This window comes from Aphelocoma coerulescens, chromosome 2, assembly GCF_041296385.1.
Source record: "Aphelocoma coerulescens isolate FSJ_1873_10779 chromosome 2, UR_Acoe_1.0, whole genome shotgun sequence".
In the NCBI taxonomy this organism is placed as follows: domain Eukaryota; kingdom Metazoa; phylum Chordata; class Aves; order Passeriformes; family Corvidae; genus Aphelocoma; species Aphelocoma coerulescens.
This window is the reverse complement of record NC_091015.1, coordinates 129,080,631-129,086,630: the sequence shown is the minus strand read 5'-3', so window position 1 is coordinate 129,086,630 and position 6,000 is coordinate 129,080,631.

Here is a 6,000-nt window from a genome sequence, read left to right as displayed (position 1 = left end):
TTAAAAAACCAGCATATGTCATAGTCTTGCCTAACTTCACAATAACATGTAGAGTTACAACCACCAACTCTTTGACCCAGAACTGCAGCTTTGGAACAGAATATACACATTTTATGGGGAAAATTAAATGGAAACAGGCTAAATTAAAAAAAAAACAACTCCACAAACAGTACTTTTTCACTTTTGCTGTTTCAGTTGTGTCATCTACATAAAAGATTTGCAAATGGTAAGAAAAAGGTGGCATCTGGCTGTGAGCTAAACAGTGGTTTCAATACATCTTAGAAACATATCTTTTACACAGCAAGACACTCAGGTCTCTTATCTTACACTGAATAATTAGCCTTAGTAGTGACAAACTGCTTCCAAATGAATAAGCTTTTGATAGGAAGCGATCAAATTTCAGTGAAAATCTGATCATGGGAAAATTGCTCATGGAAAGAAATGGCTCAACACCTGATGCATCCCTTAAAAACAAGGTCTCCTTGGTATTATCTCATTTAATGTAGATGTTGCAAACAATAAAACCCCCGAATGTTACTCATACTAAGAAGTTTTGATTACTTGCAGTTTTCATCTGATTAAAAGATATTAAAATTGGAATTTAAATTTATCTAGAGCTAGAACTCTATTCCATGGTGGTTGTTTTATGCTGGGGTTTTTTTTTAATATTGCAATCTGGTTTTGTACTCCAAATTTATATTTAAATTTATGCTAGACAGTAAATGACAGGCCTAGGAAAAACTGAAAGCTAATATTTTTTTAGTTTTGTTTTGCATGAAACACCTGTCTTTTTAATATTTTCCCCACTGTGGAATATATTTCTTCTCCTGTCTTAATCAGAGGTAGTAATGATGGAACCTTTTCTATGCAGGCAACAAGCAGAGGTTTCATCATTTTGCAACATGTAGCAGTTACCATTGCTTTTAATGGGTAAGAGTTAGGGTTAGGCACTTTTGCAGCTCTGGTCATTTCTTTTAGTTGCCTAATTGCCAAAATAACTCTTTGCAAAGGCCTGCACTTCTCAGACTGAGTGGAAAAGGAAATATTGATGAAATGTTGGGAGTATTGATGGGATTCATGAAGGCAATTGAAACAGAAATGCCTTCTAATTAAATATCTGGTTTAGGATTTGAAAATGTGCATTGTCCTAGATAGGCCATAGATCTGAGACTATTGTTCCTGCAGAGCACTGTGTTCTGCAGGACAAGTTCTTGGGACAGGAAAGAAAGCATTTATTAATTAAGGATTTTAAATTGCTAGGCTATAAGGAATCCATTCCTCATTCTCCTCCCACCTTCTTCAGGGACCAGCTTCTCCCCTTCTCACACACCTATCCCCACCTAAAAGCTTCACACACTAACAAATGAGATTAATAGGTCAAAATCCCCTGAACATTTTCAAAAACCATAGGAAAAAATCCCAGATTTATTTCATACTCCGTCTGAAAGGTATGAGGTTATCCTTGTTGACCTCTTTCCCTTCTCACCTATTGAAGAAACCCTATTGCATTGTAAGAAACCCCAAGGCTCTTGGTGATGGCTGCCAGACTCTGGGCTTGGCAAGTGCCTTTTAGACAGGGTGGAGGAAGGCATGTCAGATGGGAAGAAAACCCGAAAATTTTCCTGGGAAAACTGCCTTGCTTCTTTTGAACTGATCCACAAACTGACACGATTCTACAGGATGTTTTGATTTCTTCTGTACTGACATTTCTTGACAGAAATAAAAGTTAAAAAAAAAAGAAAAAGAACAAACAAGAAATGTTTTCTCTGAAAACTTCCATGTGACTGTATTTCAGGTCTCATACAGTAGCATGTTTCTTGTTAAATCCCAAGAGTTAAAGGGAAGAGATCTAAACAGCACAGTGATCAATAGTTAATGCTTGGCTGATGTTAAAAAGGGTTCCGGAGATCTCTTGATAGTTTTGCTCAAAGCATACAGTGAATTGCTATAAATATCTCCACTGACATAAGGCAGTGCTGTTCCACTGTGGGAACTCAAAGCAAGCCCTCTGTCCTTAGCAAACTCACCCTTCAACCTCAAGCACCAGGGCAATTGCCACACGCCCACTTCTCCGGACAGCCTCTTTCTGTAGGAGGACAAGCGCTCACCTCCAAGCACAGGTTACCTACACATGCCATTTTTCTGGAGTTGAGCAGATGAAGAAAGGTTTTATCCAGGATCTGCCATGTTCACTAAAAAATTCAACAAACCAGTTTTTTTTTTGATCGCTGCCTGAAGGTACATGTATGCTGGGTTTGAGCACAGCACTGTTTATTTGGGTTCATTAAGTTCCTACTGTTCGGCTGAACTTGTCACTGGGTCTGCAGGTTTTTTTGATTTGTTGTTTTTGTGTTTGTTTTATTTTGTTGGTTTGGGTTTGTTGTTTTGTATTTTGTTTTATTTGGGGGGCTTTTTTGAATATAAGCAGCATGATGAATCATATTTTCCCCAATTACTATAAAGAAAGTTTCAGATGTTTAAATACAGGCGTGCTCCACCAAGACTGCTTTGAGGAAATAAGCTGTTATTTGATTTCCTGGTGGGATTGGTTCTTGTTAAATACATTTTTAATGTACTTCTGGTATCTAATGAATTATGTAGCGTGCCCCTTTTTCTTCTGTCAAATGAGGTTTGGAAGAAATCAGGTCAAGTCCAATGGCAAAAAAAATTATATCGTATTCTGAAATAACCCCTAGTCAGAGAGAAAGAATCATTGGGGTAGAAACTAATTCCTGATGAAAAAAGGCAAATATTACAAACACAAGCTAGACCTCCCTATTTTTGTGGCCACCCCTCCCTCCCCCCAAAATTTCTTCCAATAGGGCAGAGGCCAAGTAGAGTTTTTACAGATTTTAAAGGAAGCTAGTGAAAGCCAGGTTTGAAACTATCAAAAGAAGGTTATTTGTCCCTCAGTGTGTAGCAGACCTGTGGCACTACTAAAGGGGAGAAGTTTCTGTGCAGATAAGTAGAGCCTGGACACAACATTGAAGAGAGAATCATTGCTGGTTATTAAGTAGAACAAGCCTGGAGTGCCCAGGAAATTCCCTGAGCTCAAAAATCTCTGATGCAGGAAGAGTAGTAGCTAAAAAATCATATGAGCTTGTCGTGTTCCATCCCCTTCCTGGGCACCCATTATCATCACTGTTCTGATTGTTGTGTTCCTATCTCTATTAAAGGGTAAAATCCTAGAACAAAATAAAAATTTCCAAAGTTGCTTCAGTTGTTTGGTCATATTTTTGTGATTTAATCCCAGCCAGCAACTAAGTACCATGCAGCTGCTCCCCAACTGCCTCCCACCCCTGATGCCACTGGGGTGGAGAAGCAGAAAGAAAAGATAAATATTGTGGGCTGAGATAAGAACAACTTAATAATTGAAAGAAAATATAATAATACTTATAATAATAAATATAGTAATAATAATTACAATAATAGTACAATACAGAAAGAGAAATGGTAAGGAGAGGGTGAGAGTAACAGAACCCAAGAGAAACAAGGGGTGCCCAACACAGTTGCTCACCACCCACTGATCAACGCCCCGACCATCCCTTAGCAATGATCATCCAGGTAACTCCCCCAGGTAACTCCCCCAGTTTTTACACTGAGCAAGATGTTCTGTGGGAAGGGATACACATTTGGCCAGATCAGGTCAGCTGTCCTGGCCATGCTCCCTCCTGGATTTTTGTGCAGCTCCTCACCAACAAATCATGAGACACTGAAAATTTCTTGTCTTAGGGTAACCAACACTCAGGAACAGCCAGAACAGGATGTCCTCATACTAAACCCAAAAACAAAGCACTGTATCAGCTTCTAAGAAGAAAATGAACTCTGTTCCAGGCAAAACCAGGACATATGTACAAACTCAAAACCAATTCTTTTTAAGAAAGGGTTGACTATTATTTCTATGGAATGGCATTGTTAATGCAGCAAGGGTTTATGTTTTGCAACATGAGGTGTGAGGATGACTCCTAACATCTTCCTGCCCTTAGGTTTGCTTCCGTGACACTGACACACTGATTCATTCCAGAATGAGTGATGGAATCTCTGATTAGGACTGAAATTAAACTTGTATTCAGTAAAGCTGTTCTACTTGTGTCAAATTTTCTGAGATTTCTCAGTTCGTTTTGTTTTTATTTTTCTACAAAATTTTGGTTATTGTCATCAAAAACTGAGCAGGTTCATAATTTCTAATTAAACTTTGACCACTGCCTCCTTTGTTCAACTTTTTTAAAAATTGCACATTTGGAATTTTCCTGACAAGAATCAAATTAACAATTTTGAATTGCCTTGAGCTAATACCATTCTCAAAGTCCTGCACACCTATGTGGTCTATTTTGATTGGGATAACTGGCCCTTCCAGATCAGACTTGGAAGATTATTTGTCATGTGGGTTTTACAATTAACTAAATATCAGATACCTTGCTTTTTTACTGAAGCAATTTGAACTCAAATATTCCCTAGGGGATTCTGGAGCAGAAAATCATTCTTCTACCTCCCACTTCCAATATGTTGATTTATTTTCCAAAATTTCAGTTCCTGAGGTAGCCAATGTCACATACACCTTGAAGGGAAAAAAAAGTTCTTTCAAACACAGGGATTTTATTTTTTTTTCCCCCATAAATACTATTTTTATAAATTTTATTTTTCTTTTTCCTGAAAGCTGTCATTAATCACTGCTGAGAAAGGCTTTAGTTAATCAAAACCTACTTTGACACAATGTCTGAAATTTACCTGTTAATATACAATCTCCTACAGTTACTCTGCTCTTCTTCCATCCATTCAAATTCCCTCTATGTGACTCAGAACTGAAACATGAACTTGGCTTATTCACCTCTCAGGAAAGTAGCTTTGTCAGCAGTTTAGACCATCTGAAACAGGTTTCTCTTAATTTCTTCTTTTGGAGCTCTTCCCTTGGATACACTTAATTAAATATTAATTGTCCCCAGAGGAAAAAAAAATGGGGAGAGGGTGACTTCTGTTGGGTGGAAAAGGGAAAGTTCCAGTCCCTGCTCTGAAAAGTTTGTAATTACTCATGCAAATCAGAGCAGAGAGGGGTTTTAGAGGGGGAAAAAAACCTTCTGGGACACCCATAGGTGCAACAATTTATCTTTTCACCAGTTTGTCTCTCACTGGACACGTTTTCAAAAATGAAGCAACTGGAAGGTAGAGATGCAGCATTAATAGCATGTCTCCCCGGCATTTTTCTGCAGGACTAAGCATATCCTGAGATTGTTCTTGAGACAGCCTTGTACACAAGATGTGGGGACAGAGGTGTGTGCTAGCAAAACTGCAGTAGTTTTTTGCATGTACATAATTTGTGAGAGGCCCATTCAAGGTCCCAGGCATGTATGACTTTATCTCCCTGTGTGGGTAACAGCCCTTCACCCCCACCGAGTAAAGGACACTGCAGGCACACTGTGAGTGTGGAAATCGGACAGGGAATTTCATGTGTGACAAATGAGATGGGGTTTCCTCACCAGCACTACAGGCAAAGCCATGGATGTCTTCATCACATCTGACCTTAGTCTCTCAGAAGGGACAATAAGAATTACAAGACATCTGGACAGCAGATGTGAAATACAATCCACCCTTGTCTACTGCGTTTGTACCATGATATTGTAAGCAGAGCCCAGGGACATGTATCATCATTGTAAATGACTACACAAAGTGAAGGATGACTGGGACTCCAGAATCCACCTCCAGATGGGCAAGGAGACAAACAGGATCAGAACAAGCAGGCAAACAAGAGGATGTAGGAGCAAGTCTGATAATTAATACATGAGAAGGAAAAAACTGTTACTGTAATAAGACGTAAATTGAGTGCCTTTGGACAAACCTTGCTAAAGTGATCATTGTCCACGATGTTTTGTACTCCTGCTTGTTTCTTTGCTTCTTGCTTCCCCTGGTGACACAGGTGCAAAACTCTCGTGACAAGAGATTGTTTTTGGATGCTTGGAAATTTATGCAGTGATATGGCTGGGAGGAAGAACTGTTGCCTCTCAC